General features: G+C 46.0%; 1 pseudogene; it reads left to right on the top strand.

Moving 5' to 3' along the window:
* Nucleotides 1-15,498, top strand: part of LOC119367929 — a 171,737-nt pseudogene that overhangs the window by 15,948 nt on the left and 140,291 nt on the right.

The following is a 15,498-nucleotide window of genomic DNA, read 5'->3' on the forward strand; positions in this document are numbered from 1 at the left end:
TCAGTATTGTCGCCATTAATGCGGCGCTTGTGCTTGTTGCGACGTGACCTGCCATTGTTGTCGTTGGTATCCGAATTGCCAGGGCTGGTCATGAGTGTCGTGAGGGCTGCCGTAGATTTCAGCTTTTCCTGTCCTAGGTGCCGGGCAAGCCATTCGTCTCGGATGTTGTGCCAAACGCTGCAAGGGCCTCGGCGTCCGGACAGTCAACTATTTGATTTTTCTTGGTTAGGAACCGTGTCCAGAATTGTCTGGCTAATTCCTCTGGCTGCTGGATTATGTGGCTTAGGTCATCGGCGTCTGGTGGTTGCACATAAGTGCCCTGGAAGTTGTCAAGGAATGCGGACTCCAGGTCCTCCTAGCAACTAATTGACTCTGCTGGCAGGCTGTTAAGCCAATGTCGAGCTGGTCCTTTAAGCTTGAGCGGGAGGTATTTGATGGCATGTAGATCTTCACCACGGGCCATGTGGATATGAAGGAGATAATCCTCGATCCATACCGCGGGATCTGTTGTGCCATCGTATGATTCGATGTTTACGGGTTTAAAACCCTCGCGGATTTGATGATCCATTACTTCGTCTGTGAAGCATAGTGGGTGTGCGGCGCCCCTGTACTGGGCTATATCGCGACGTAGCTCGGATGAGATTTGTCTGTTGTATTCGGCATGGCCGTATTTATCATATCCGGTGTGACGGTTATCGTCACGTGATGTGGGGCGCCCACGCGATCCGTAGATCGATCTTGTTTGCCTTGCCTTATCCTCCAAAATGTCCCAAAGGTCTGTTGCGTTTCCCCGTGCTCTGGTATTCTTAGAGCGGCGCCGGGGTGCGGCTTGGATTGAGGGCCGAAGGGCCTCTCTGTCGCGGCCACGGGGTGGCCGTTCGGGCGCATTGTACGCTAGTGATGTAGGTTTAGTTGCTTCCTCCTCTAGTTGGGGTAGCAGCCTGCGCTTTGGGTAACTCTTGGAGGGGCATTCGAGTTTATACTCTTCGGCCGCCAGGACTTCAGTCCATGTGTCGGCTAACAAGTCTTGGTCAGCTCTAAGCTGCTGCTGTTTTTTCTTGAGGCTGCTCGCCGTGGCCATAAGCCTGCGATTGAAACGCTCTTGTTCGACGGGATCCTCTGGCATGACGAATTCGTCGTCGTCGAGGCTTGCCTCATCTTCGGAGGGAGGCATATAATTGTCGTCCTCGACCTCTCTATCTGCCGCTCTCTCATGAGGGCTGGCTCCTTCGTCCTCCTGCGCTGAATCCTGCTGGAGGGGGTTGTCTTCGGCACTGTGCAGGGTGTTGATGTCTCCGGTGCCGGATTCGCCATTCTTGCTTTGGCAGGATTTAGAGCGGCGCCGCTGACGTCAGCGCTTGGGTTGCTTCTTGGAGGGGTCGTCCTCCATTTTTTCATCACCATCCCCTGCTTTGGGGGTGTCCACCATGTATATGTCATATGACGAGGTGGCCTTCCAGAGCCCTATAGGTGCTGGTTCTTGGTTGTCTCCTTCATCGGCGTCCATATCGTCGATGTCTTCGGAGTCGAAGTCGAGCATGTCGGTTAGATCGTCGACAGTGGCTACAAAGTGGGTGGTGGGTGGGTTTCGAATTTCTTCGTCGTCCGCATCCCAACCATGCTGACCATAGTCCGGCCAGGGCTCTCCTGACAAAGAGAGAGACATTAGTGAATTCAGGATATTGCCAAAGGGCGAGTGCTGAAAGACGTCCGCGGCGGTGAACTCCATGATCGGAGCCCAATCGGGTTCGATCGGAAGGGGTGCGGAAGATTCGGAGTCCGGAACAGAGTCTGGCACCTTGGAGTCACGGGCCTTGCAAAGGACTAGGCTGGTATTCGGCTCTATCGCCATAGAGATCCCGGCTCCTGGGGCGGCGTCCAACCGACCATCCCCGGCTGGCGCAGCCGGCTCCAAGCTGGTGGTCGGAGCGGACACCTGAGCGGCGCTCTGGGTGCTGTCCGGCGGCAGAGCTAGATCATGCCCAACGTGACAGTGCGGCACGCTCGGCCGTGGCTCGAATCCGTCGAAGATCAAGTCCCCGCGGATGTTGGCCGTGTAGTTTAAGCTTACAAACCTGACCTGATGGCCAGGGGCGTAGCTTTCGATCTGCTCCAGATGGCCAAGCGAATTGGCCCGCAGTGCGAAGCCGCCAAATACGAAGATCTGTCCGGGGAGAAAAGTCTCACCCTGGAACACGTCGTGGTTGACGATCGAAGAAGCCATCAGGCCTAAGGGTGACGACACAGAGGAACTCTCAATGAAAGCACCAATGTCTGTGTCAAAACCGGCGGATCTCGGGTAGGGGGTCCCGAACTGTGCGTCTAGGCGGATGGTAACAGGAGACAAGGGACACGATGTTTTTACCCAGGTTCGGGCCCTCTTGATGGAGGTAAAACCCTACTCCTGCTTGATTAATATTGAAGATATGGGTAGTACAAGAGTTGATCTACCACGAGATCAGAGAGGCTAAACCCTAGAAGCTTGCCTATGGTATGATTGTTGTTCGTCCTACGGACTAAAACTCTCAAGTTTATATAGACATCGGAGAGGGCTAGGGTTACACAGAGTCGTTTACAATGGGAGGAGATCTTCATATCATATCGCCAAGCTTGCCTTCCACGCCAAGGAAAGTCCTATCCAGACACGGGACGAAGTCTTCAATCTTGTATCTTCATAGTCTAGGAGTCCGGCCAAAGGTCATAGTCCAGCCATCCGGACACCCCCTAATCCAGGACTCCCTCAGGAGCCATCTCAGAAGATAGCATCACTCCATAGCTTTGTAGATGATGAGCACATCTCCCCTACTCCACCATCACCGAAGGGAAATAAAGTTGATGTAGATGCCCTCCGTGATCGAATCCCCCTTAGGAAGGATGCCGGAAAAGGCCCCAATATGGGTCTCACGAGAACAGAAGGTTGCGGCGGTGGAAAAGTGTTTTCGTGGATGCCTCTGGTGGTTTGGGAATATTTGCAAATATATAGGAGGAAGATCTAGGTCAGGGGGTCACCGAGGGGCCCGCAAGGTAGGGGGTGCGCCCTACCCCCTGGGCGCACCCTCCATCGTTGTCGCCGCCTCATGGCTCTTCTGACTTGCACTCCAAGTCTCATGGGTATCTTCTGATCCAAGAAAAATCACCGTGATGTTTTATTCCGTTTGGACTCCGTTTAGTGTTCCTTTTCTGCGAAGCTCAAAAACAAGGAAAAAACAAAAACTGGCACTAGGCTCTAGGTTAATAGGTTAGTCCCAAAAATAATATAAAATAGCATATTAATGCATATAACACATCCAAAACAGATAATATAATAGCAAGGAACAATGAAAAATTATAATAGCATGGAACATCAAGAGAATTCATTGTTTGAACTTTAACATGTGAACTGGTTGCTACTTTAACATGAAAAGTTTTATGAGAAAGAATCGATGTTATGATGCTAGGAAAAGTGATGGAAATTATCATTGATCAAACTTATGCACTTTGCTAGCATTCACACTTCATAAATTATTTCTTTTATCATTTACCTACTCGAGGACGAGTAGGAATTAAGCTTGGGGATGCTGATACGTCTCCAATGTATCTATAATTTATGAAGTACTCATGCTGTTATATTATCATTCTTGGATTTTTACAATCATTTTATAGCAAATTTATATCATTTTTTGGGACTAACCTATTGACATAGTGCCCAATACCAGTTGATGTTTTTTGCTTGTTTTTTACATCATAGAAAATCAATATCAACGAAGTCGAAACGCAGCGAAAAATTTTGGAGATTTTTTTTCTGGACCGGAAGACACCCGGTGCACCAAAGAAGTACGGGAGGGATACCCGGAGGGTCCCCAGACGTGCCCTGGTGGGTTGTACCCACCTTGGTGGCCTCCTGCACCACCTCTTCACCCTGTAAATTTCCAAATATTCCAAAAACCCTAGGGGAGTCACTAGATCGGAAGTTCCACCGCCGCAAGCCTCTATATCCACAAACACCAATCTAGACCCCGTTCCAGCACCCTGCCGGAGGGGGAAATCATCACCGGTGGCCATCTTCATCATCCTGGCGGCCACCATGATGAGGAGGGAGTAGTCCACCCTCGGGGTTGAGGGTTTGTACCAGTAGCACGATCTTGAGATGGCACGATCTTGATGTATCACGGGCTTTGTTAATATAGTTGGATCATATGGTGTTTCTCCCTATCTATCTTGTTGTGATGAATTGAGTTTTCCCTTTGATATTTGGTTTTTATCGGATTGAATACTTTTATGGATTTGAGAGCACTTGATACATGCCTTCCATATGAATACCCGTGGTGACAATGGGGTATTATATTGATTCACTTGATATATGTTTTGGCACTCAACTAGTGGATTCCCGAGGTGACATTGGGGTAATCAATGCATAGGGATTGATGCACATTGTCGTCTTTGTTTCTCCGGTAGAAATCTTGGGGAACTCTTTGAGGTTCTTTGTGTTGGATTGAATATAATGAATCTGAATTTTCTTGGGTGTTATTTTAGTATGAACTCTTGGTTAGATCGATCGGAAAGAATAGCTTGGTGTTATTTTAGTATGAACTCTAGGATAGATTGATCGGAAAGAATAGCTTTGAGGTGGTTTCGTACCCTACAGACAATTTCGTCTTATGTTCTACGCTAGATAGGAACTTTGGAGTGATTCTTCATCGCAGTTTGAGGGATGGTTATATGATCCAATTAGATTAGCATTGTTGAGAAATTGCACTAGCAAAAGTATGGAACCTAGGCCTCATTTTCAAGCATTGAAATACGGTTTGTGCTCACTTTTATCGTTTGCTACCTCACTATTTTTATTTATTCAGATTATAAAAATATATTTCTACCACCCATGTTATACTTTTATCACCATCTCTTCGCCAAACTAGTGCGCCTATACAATTTGCCATTGTATTGGGTGTGTTGGGAACACAAGAGATTACTTGTATTTGGTTGCAGGGTTGTTTGAGAGAGACCATCTTCAACCTACGCCTCCCACGGATTGACAAGCCTTAGGTCATCCAATTGAGGGAAATTTGCTATTGTTCTACAAAACTCTGTGCTTCGAGGCCCAACACGAGTCTATAAGAATAAATTTGCATAGTAGACATCACTAAACTGCCACATCGGCGATGACTCGGCCCATCTTTCGTCGCATGATGCCCAAGGAGGGGGTGCTATGTCGACACACATGACGCCCTTGTACGGGGCACCATGCCCCTTCGTAAAAATCCCTTGGGCTAGCGCGAGAAGGGCTCATACCCTAGCCAAGAGGGTTCTGTTATGTCGGTGGCTTCTCTCACCCCCCCCCCGGTTGCCCCTCTCTTCCTCCTCAAAATCTGTGTCGTAGAAGTGCAGATCAAAGGGGGAAATTGGTGGATCTTCTTCCCCTCCCAGTCCTCAAGGTATTCCCCTAACTTTCCCCTCTTTTTATTGGTTTTGTTTTTTGTATTGACCCCATATGTGCAAACCCTAGTTCATCAATTTCTCGAAATTTGTTGATGTTTGCACATGTCTTAGAAATGTATGGGTAGGGATTTGTATGGTATGATTAGGATTTGGTACTTATAGTTGGTTTTTGACACAGATCATTGACGGCGATCATCCTTTACATTAGCATCATCAATATTCTTGCCACTACATGGGTGTTGAAACACGGAACTTGTAATCTTCCATTGTGGCCCGCCTTTGACACATCTTGCACGGATAACCCCATGGCGATGATTCTTATGTTCCTTACATTTGACCAAATAACGCAGTTTGGAGTTTGACTTGTCCACAAAGAAACTTAACCGCGTAGTCCTTAACCCATATTTGAAGTTCTACCAAGCTTTCAAATATTGTTCCTTCACTAACATCATATACACTTACTCCGGTATATCGCTTTGAGGTTAACCTTGGTGCAAGATGAAGTTCTACCAAGCTTTCAAATATTGTTCCTTCACTAACATCATATACACTTACTCCGGTATATCGCTTTGAGGTTAACCTTGGTGCAAGAATTTTACATGTGCCACCATCAACAATCGGCTAGGCATAGATCAAGCAACAATGATGTCTCGTGACCCCGGCCTATTACCTTCTTGAAAGCATTGGCTTCTTTAGCCGTCAAACCATCCCCATCTATTTCTTCATCCGAGCCTTCGTCCTCCTAGTTCCCCGCATAGGACCTATTATATGGAATGTCATGATCTATGTCCTCTTCTATGCAATTTGCCTCCACATCACCAACATAAATGGTCATGATGATAAGCCTCCGATTCATCACCATCAAACTCATGACCATCCATGTGCAAGTCTTGATTATCAAGTTGGTCATTCCCGACGGGGCTCAAAGGTTGTATCATTGGAGTTTGGCTCATTGTTATGTCATACACATCTGGATTAACATTTGGTGACTCTCGAACCAGGATTCTAACATGACATGAAGATGCACAACGATTCAAATCAATGTGCAACCGCGCACAAACAACCTTTGTGGCAAATAACTCAAAATGATTTATCTTGTGAGGCCAACACACTCTCCTTATATGCTTCTGATACGTCTATTTTGGATGTTTCATATGCATTAATATGCTATTTCATATTATTTTTGGGACTAACCTATTAACCTAGAGCCCAGTGCCAGTTTCTGTTTTTTTTTCCTTATTTTTGAGCTTCGCATAGAAGGAATACCAAACGGAAAAAAAAAACTTCGCAATGAATTTTCTTGGACCAGAAGACAACCATGAGACTTGCAGATCAAGTCAGAAGAGCCACGAGGCAGCCACAAGGGGGGAGCGCACGCCCAGGGGGTAGGATGCGCCCCTACCTTTGTGGGGCGCTCGTGACTCCTTTGACCTAATTCTCCATCCTATATATTGACATATATCCCCAAACCACCAGAAGCATCCATGAAATCAATTTTCCACCGCTGCAACCTTCTGTACCCGTGAGATCCCATCTAGGGGCCTTTTACGGCACCCTGCCGGAGGGGGATTCGATCACGGAGGGCTTCTACCTCAACTCTATTACCCTTTCGATGAAGAGTGGGTCCATTGCTAGTAGCTAGATGGCTTCTTCTCTCTCTTTGATTCTCGATACCATGTTCTCCTTGATGTTCTTGGAGATCTACCCGGTGTAATCTTCTTTTGCGTGTGTTTGTTGAGATTCGATGAATTGTGGATTTATGATCATCTTATCTATGAATATTATTTGAATCTTCTCTGAATTCTTATGTGCATGCTTTGATATCTTTGTAATTCTCTTCGAACTATCGGTTTAGTTTGGCCAACTAGATTGGTTTTTCTTCGAATGGGAGAAGTGCTTAGCTTTGGGTTCAATCTTGCGGTGTCCTTTCCAAGTGACAGTAGGGGCAGCAAGGCACGTATTGTATTGTATTGTTGCCATCGAGGATAAAAAGATGGGGTTTACATCATATTGCTTCAGTTTATTCCTCTACATCATGTCATCTTACTTAATGCGTTACTCTATTCTTCATGAACTTAATACTCTAGATGTAGGTAGGAGTCGGTCGATGTGTGGAGTAATAGTAGTAGATGCAGGCAGGAGTCGGTCTACTTGACACGGACGTGACGCCTATATTTCATAATCATTGCCTTAGATATCGTCATAACCTTGCGCTTTTTTATCAATTGCTCGATAGTAATTTGTTCACCCACCGTATTATTTGTTATCTTGAGAGAAGCCTCTAGTGAAACCTATTTCCCCCGGGTCTATTTTCCATCATACACTACAGGAATCAGGCACTTTGCCATCAGCCATGGATGACGGCAAAGGCATGCGAGGCGGATGGCAAAGACCTTTGCCATTAGCCAGCAAACGGCAACATGTCCGGCTGAATAGGCTACGACAAAGGCCTCTTTGCCGTCTGCTGACGGACAGCAAAGATGCAAAGGCCTTTGGCATCTATAAGTAGACGGCAAAGAACCTAGATGGCACACATGGTAGTTTAGGTCCGTTAAGTGGTTAACGGCGTGCTTCGCCATCAGCTGGTAGACGGAAAAGTCCTTTGCATCTTTGCCGTCAGCCAGCAGACGAGAAAGATGCAAAGGCCTTTGTCGTCTACCAGCGGACGGCCAATCTGCAAAATAGGCCAACCCAGTATACCCCAGGTTGCATAGGTAGCTGATACGTCTCCAATGTATCTATAATTTATGAATGATTCATGCTATATTATTATCTGTTTTGAATGATTACGGTCTTTATTATACACTCTTATATTACTTTTGGGACTAACCTATTAACCGGAGGCCCAGCCCATATTGTTGTTTTCTTGCCTATTTCAGTGTTTCAAAGAAAAGGAATATCAAACGGAGTCAAACGAAATGAAACCTTCTGGAGCGTGATTTTTGAAATGAACATGATCCGGGAGACTTGGAGTTCACCTCAGAGAATCTTCGAGGAGGCCACGAGGGAGGGGGCGCGCCCCCCCTATTGGGCGCGCCCCCCTATCTCGTGGGCCCCTCGAGCGTCCCCCGACCGACTTCTTTCGCCTATATATCTCCATATACCCCGAAAACATCAAAACACAAGATAGAACGGGAGTTCCACCGCCACAAGTCTCTGTAGCCACCAAAAGTCAATCGGGACCCTGTTCCGACACCCTGCCGGAGGGGGGGATCCCTCACCGGCGGCCATCTTCATCATCCCGGCGCTCTCCATGACAAGGAGGGAGTAGTTCACCCTCGGGGCTGAGGGTATGTACCAGTAGCTATGTGTTTGATCTCTCTCTCTCTCTCGTGTTCTTGATTTGGCACGAGCTTGATGTATCGTGAGCTTTGCTATTATAGTTGGATCTTATGATGTTTCTCCCCCTCTACTCTCTTGTAATGGATTGAGTTTTCACTTTGAAGTTATCTTATCGGATTGAGTCTTTAAGGATTTGAGAACACTTGATGTATGTCTTGTCGTGCTTATCTGTTGTTACAATGGGATATCATGTGATCCACTTGATGTATGTTTTGGTGATCAACTTGCGAGTTCCTCCCATGAACCTATGCATAGGGGTTGGCACACGTTTTCGTCTTGACTCTCTGGTAGAAACTTTGGGGCACTCTTTGAAGTACTTTGTGTTGGTTGAATAGATAAATTTGAGATTGTGTGATGCATCATATAATCATGTCCACGAATACTTGAGGTGACAATGGAGTATCTAGGTGACATTAGGGTTTTGGTTGATTTGTGTCTTAAGGTGTTATTCTAGTACGAATTCTATGATAGATTGAACGGAAAGAATAGCTTTGTGTTATTTTACTATGGACTCTTGAATAGATAGATCAAAAAGGATAACTTTGAGGTGGTTTCGTACCCTACCATAATCTCCTCGTTTGTTCTCCGCTATTAGTTGCTTTGGAGTGACTCTTTCTTGCATGTTGAGGGATAGTTATATGATCTAATTATGTTATTATTGTTGAGAGAACTTGCACTAGTGAAAGTATGAACCTTAGGCCTTGTTTCCTACCATTGCAATACCATTTACGCTCACTTTTATCGCTTTCTACCTTGCTGTTTTTATAATTTCAGATTACAAATACCTTTATCTACTATCCATATTGCACTTGTATCACCATCTCTTCGCCGAACTAGTGCACCTATACAATTTACCATTGTATTGGGTGTGTTGGGGACACAAGGGACACTTTGTTATTTGGTTCCAGGGTTGTTTGAGAGAGACCATCTTCATCCTACGCCTCCCACGGATTGATAAACCTTAGGTCATTCACTTGAGGGAAATTTGCTACTATCCTACAAACTCTGCACTTGGAGGCCCAACAACGTCTACAAGAAGAAGGTTGTGTAGTAGACATCAGTAGCTGCCACGTGGCAGCTTTGCCATCTTCGAGCTGACAGCAAAGACCTTTGCCATCTGCCAGCAGACGGCAAAGTGGCTATAAAGCCCCCGTTTTTTCTGTTTTTCTTAAATTCATTCAATTTGACAGAATTTCACATATATATATACACACACATTTCAAAATAATTTCTACAAGCATACCAACAATAAGTTTCCAACAACATATACAAGTTTCCAACAACATACAATGGTTTCCAACAACATTTCCATACATGCATATCCAAAACAAGTTTCCAACAAGTTTCCATAATTAAAAAGGAAGCACAAGTAGAAGAGTACACTCCATCAATGCAAGCTTCCTCATCTCAAGAAAATCTGCATATTAGGAAATATGAAAGTTAGAAGAAGAAGAAGAAGACTAGCTAGAAGAAAAAGAAGAAAAATAATAAGAAGAAGAATTTATCTTCTCTTTCTTTTTCTCCTCTCCTCTTCTTTATCTTCTTCTTCTAACTAAGGTAGGTAAAAATGCCATTTTTTAGCTAGGTAAAAATGCTAAGTGTGTAGGTCATTTTAGAGCAAAGCTGGGTAAATAGGTCATTTTGGAGCTAACCTAGGTAGTTAAGCCATTTTTGAGCTAACTAAGCATATTTATTCATTTTGGAGGACAAAATGGTAAGTGTAGGTCATTTTAGAGCTATCCTAGTTCACTAGTAGAAAAACGACTTTTAGTACCGGTTCGTAAGGACCTTTAGTACCGGTTCTGCAACCGGTATTAAAGAGTGGGGACTAAAGGTCCCCCGCCTTTAGTACCGGTTCAACACGAACCGGGACCAAAGGCCCACCACGTGGCACGAGGCGCGCCGTGGTCTGGGGGACCTTTAGTCCCGGTTGGTAAGGATTTATTTTTATTTTTATTTTTGAAATAAAGCAAAAACACCTCGTCTACTGGGCCGGCACCGCCTGCATACGACTAGAAACCCAATCTCTAGTTGGGCCAGGATACAGGCCGTACGGCCCAGTAGGCCCCACAGGGCAGAAGACTTACAATAGGCCCACAAAGGCCTGCTTAGAGAGGAGCTCGACACGGTAGCCGCGGCGGGGCTTATAAACCGGTGCGAGCTCCTCTCAACTAGCAAGGTGGGACTAAACATTATGCACTGCGGGTGGCAGCGCACCACCTTTAATACCGGTTGGTGGCTCCAACCGGTACTAAAGGGGGGGGGTCTTTAGTACCGGTTGGAGCCACCAACCCGTAGTAAAGCCACCACCTTTAGTACCGGTTGGTGGATCCAACCGGTACTAAGGACCCCTCCCCTTTAGTACCGGTTAGAGCCACCAACCCGTACTAAAGGCCACCACCTCTTTAATACCGGTTCGTGACACGAACTAGTACTAAAGGTTCGCCATGAACCGGTACTAATGAGCGCCGCCCGCCTGGCCGTTGGAACCGGCAGTAATGGTCACATTAGTGCCGGTTCAATTGCAAACCGGGACTAATGAGTTTCACATTAGACCCTTTTTCTACTAGTGGTTAAAACGGTCATTTTGGAGCTAGGTAAGGTTATTTTGTCATTTTGGAGGAAAATAAACTAATTATATGATAGTTTGGAGGTAAACCAAGGTTATTATGCCATTTTTTACCTAAGTAAGCTAATTATGTCATAAATGAACTAGGTAAGCTAAGTATAGATCATTGTTAAGCTATCCTAGGTAGTTATGACATTTTCAGCTAACTAAGCATATTAAGTCTTTTAGGAGGAAAAAAAATCTAAGTATAGGTCATTTTATAGTTGTCCTAGGTAAAGTATGTCAGTTCGGAGCTAAGTAAGGTTATTATGTCATTTTCGGGGAAAATAAGCTAATTATAGGTCATTTTGGAGCTAAACCAAGGTTAGTATGCCATTTTTTACCTAAGTGAGCTAATTATGTCATAAATGAACTAATTATAGATCATTATTGAGCTATCCTAGGTAGTTATGCCTTTTTTACCTAAGTGACCTAACTATGTCCTAAATGAACTAGCTAAGCTAGCTATAGATCATTATTGAGCTATCCTAGGTAGGTATACCATTTTCTAGCTAACAAAGCATATCAAGTCATTTTGGAGGAGAAAATGCTAAGTATAGGTCATTTAATAGCTATCCTAGGTAGAATATGTCATTTTGGAGCTAACTAAGGTTATTCTGTCATTTTCGAGGAAAATAAGCTACGTATAGGTCATTTTGGAGCTAAGTAGGTCATTTCTTAAGCTAAGTATGCATTTGTTAAGAAAAACACTTGGGAAAACTTACCATCATCACAGAGGTGAAGGAGCGCTCGGGTTTGCGTCAGTGCCAGACGGAGAAGGACCGGTCAGGGTTGCGCCACCGTGAGACGGAGAAGGATCGGTCGATGCTTATCGGGAGGCGTGCTGCACGAAAGATCATTTGCGATGTCTAGTTAGCATGATGCAACTGAAATATGAATACTAGTAAATAATGACCATTCAAATGAAACTCACCGTGTCTACTATACCAATCTGGGGCATCGACGGAGGGGTCTGGCCGTTTTTTCTCGCACACAGACTGCACATTTTGTTTTCACGAGTCAGTCATATCAGTTAGTAATGAAACGAACATTACGTGCATGATTTGGCCAATATGCGGGATAAACTTACCATGAGGAGCTCGTATAGGGATCGGTGACCCATGTTGTTCTGGTTCCTCTCTGCCTCCAACAGACTAGCCGACCTCTCCTCTAACTTCCTCTCCCTCTGTGCTGCTTGCCTATTTGCCTCCGCCAGAAGCTCCTGGGTCCTAGCCTCGACGGTGAGGTCCATTGGCTGTGGTCGACGCCTCATATCAGGAAGAGACATCGTCTGGTGCTTCTTGATCTCCGAGAGACTTCTAGAACAACGTATCAGTCCATCCCCAATGGCTACCGAGCCATGTTTCCTCCCGTCACCAGATAGCATCATGAGCTCAGGATCAAAAAGACTCCTTGTTGTTTGTACCTCACGAGCTTGTTGTAGGAGGAGATGTTGGTGTAGCTCTCTATATGATCGAGGTCATCCTCCGAGAATGCCTTGGCCTTCTTGTATGGGGCACTATGGGCCATGGCATAGAGGTCGTACATCGGTGGCACCTCCTTGTTGTTTTGTCGCGCCTAAAATAGAGGAACAGGGTAAATTAGTAATTAAAGGGCTAAAGCTAGCATGAAGAATGAAATTGCATAAATCATTAAGGGCTCGAACCACATACCCAGTGGTGGAGCTCCCTGGATGGTGTGGCACACCTTCCATTTGGGCACACCTTCCATTTGGGCACGCTTATCCCTGGCCTTATTGTGGATGGCTAACCATTGGGGAGAGCACCACTCATCCAGCAACCTCTCCCAACAGTCCATCCTATCCGCACACCATCTCGGGGGCACCTAAGTTAGACAAATAGAAATTTCAGCGCTACGCCTATGAATTAAATCAAGGAAACTAGGTACAAGGCCTTAAGAATAGGTAATTACCTTCATGTACTTATCCTTACTCAGATACTTGCCATGACACTTCTTCTTGGCCCTCCTAATTCTAGTCGAGGCGTAGTAGTCTCGAATAGCCTGCACCCGAGCCTCGTGTTGTAAGTTCTGAAGTAGGCGCTTGCACTCGGCTTTGAGAACCATAGCCGCGTCGGCATCGTGTTCCGCAAGACACCTGTAGAAGCTCTGCAATCAAACAAGACAACACTGATTAGTACAATCACTAGGTACTGTTGATTTTTAATTCTGTAAAGGAGAAACTAACCAAAACCATCAGCTCACAATATTGGCCACCGTCTTGCACATGACACCATCGACCATCTCCCCCGGCGGGGTTGGGGCAGCCTCGTGCAGCTCCCAGGTTAGTGCTAGTTGTGGAACCTCACCCTCACCGGGCAACGTGACCCACCCCAGGAAGTGGTGCCAGCAAAGCACACCAAGGAGTTGGTTGAGCCTGCGGACACCATATGCGTGTATCTAACCCCTGCAGTATGACAAGGACAACACATTAGATATTAATTTGAAGAAACATGAAGGCAAAAGGTTAAAAAAGAGTAACTGCACTTACTTCTCCCCGTTAGGCTCAATCAACCACCTCTGGTCGCGGGTCGCTGGCACGGACGGGAGCTTTGTACCACCACGCTGGTAGAGCTTCTTGCCCCCCTCAACCAGCTCACCCTCACTGTAGCTATCGTCAGAAAAGGTCTCCTTGCCACCATCAGCATGGCCGCTAGTCTCCGGAGTCATGTGGGACGAAGACTCTGGGACCTGAGTCTCCTGGGAGGAAGACTCTGGGACTTGTGTCTCGTCGGAAGTAGGCTCAGCGACCCGAGGCTCGTCGACCCAAGGCTCATGGACCGGAGTCCGAGACGGGTCCAAGTCAAATGGGTCCACCTGAGACGGAGCACTCCGGTGGTCCAGAGAATCAGCTGGGGGTGGGGGCGAGGAAGGCACAACAGCCTTCCTACCTCTCCCGCTGCCATGTCCACCTCTACTTGCACCCCTCTTTGTCTTCCCCCGACCTCTCCAGGCCGAAGAAGAAGCGCCCACCGGTGTATGCATGTTGTCTACCAACGCTCTCCAAAGGTGTTGGGGTGGAATAACAGCACCCCTCCCAGCACGCGCCGAGGAAGGAGGCTCGGAGCACTCTCGACCAACGCCCACCATTTGTCAACACCTACAATGACAAAGAGTAAACGAAATTAGTACAACATAAACATAATAAAAAAATAAGTGTGTATCATCATTAGGAACATAATAAAAGTTGAATACCGAATAACATAAACTAATTAATATCGGGGTCGGGGTGCTGTGTCAGGGTCTCAGGGTGTCGTTAGTGTCGCGTCGGGGTGCTGTGTCGGGGTCAGGGGTGCCGTGTCGGGGTCGCGGTGTCGAGGCGGGGTCGGGGTGTCGTGTCGGGGTCAGGGTGTCGGAGTCAGGGGGTCGTGGTCGGGGTGTCGTGGTCGGGATGGCAAATCCTCGACCTCTCGGCGATCCTTGACCTCTCGACTCCTTTTCCCCTCGACCCTCGACACCTCGATCCTTGACCCCTAGACCCTCGACTCATTTTCCCCTCTATCCTCAACCCCTCGACCCATTTTCCCCTTGACCCTCGACCTCTCAACACCTCAATCCTTGACCCCTAGACCCTCGACCCCTTTTCCCCTCGACTCCTTGACCCCTCGGCAACCCTCGACCATCGGCAACCCTCTTTTTCTACTTTTCCTACTTTTTTTCATCTTCTTCTTCTACTTATTTTTTTCATCTTCTTCTTTCTTCTTTGTCTCCTTCTCCTTCTTCTACTTATTGTTCTTTTTTTCATCTTCTTCTTCTTCCTCTTCTTCTTTTACTTCTTTTTCCCTCTTTCTTGTTTATTCTTAAAAAACAGAAGAAAAAAACTACCTAAACTAATTAAACTAAATAACCTAAAATAATTAAACATAAACTAACTAAACTAAAAAACCAAAACTAATTAAACCTAAACTAAATAAACCTAATAACCTAAACTAATTAAACCTAAACTAACTAAACTAATTAAACTAAATAACCTAAACTAAAGAACCGAAACTAATTAAACCTAAACAAACTAAATAACCTAACGTAATTAAACCTAAACCTAACAGAAAAAACTGGAGAGGGGTGGCAGGGGCTCACCATGGGGGCGGCGAAGGGGTGGGGTGGCGACGGGGCAG

Source organism: Triticum dicoccoides, chromosome 2B, assembly GCF_002162155.2.
Source record: "Triticum dicoccoides isolate Atlit2015 ecotype Zavitan chromosome 2B, WEW_v2.0, whole genome shotgun sequence".
NCBI lineage: Eukaryota > Viridiplantae > Streptophyta > Magnoliopsida > Poales > Poaceae > Triticum > Triticum dicoccoides.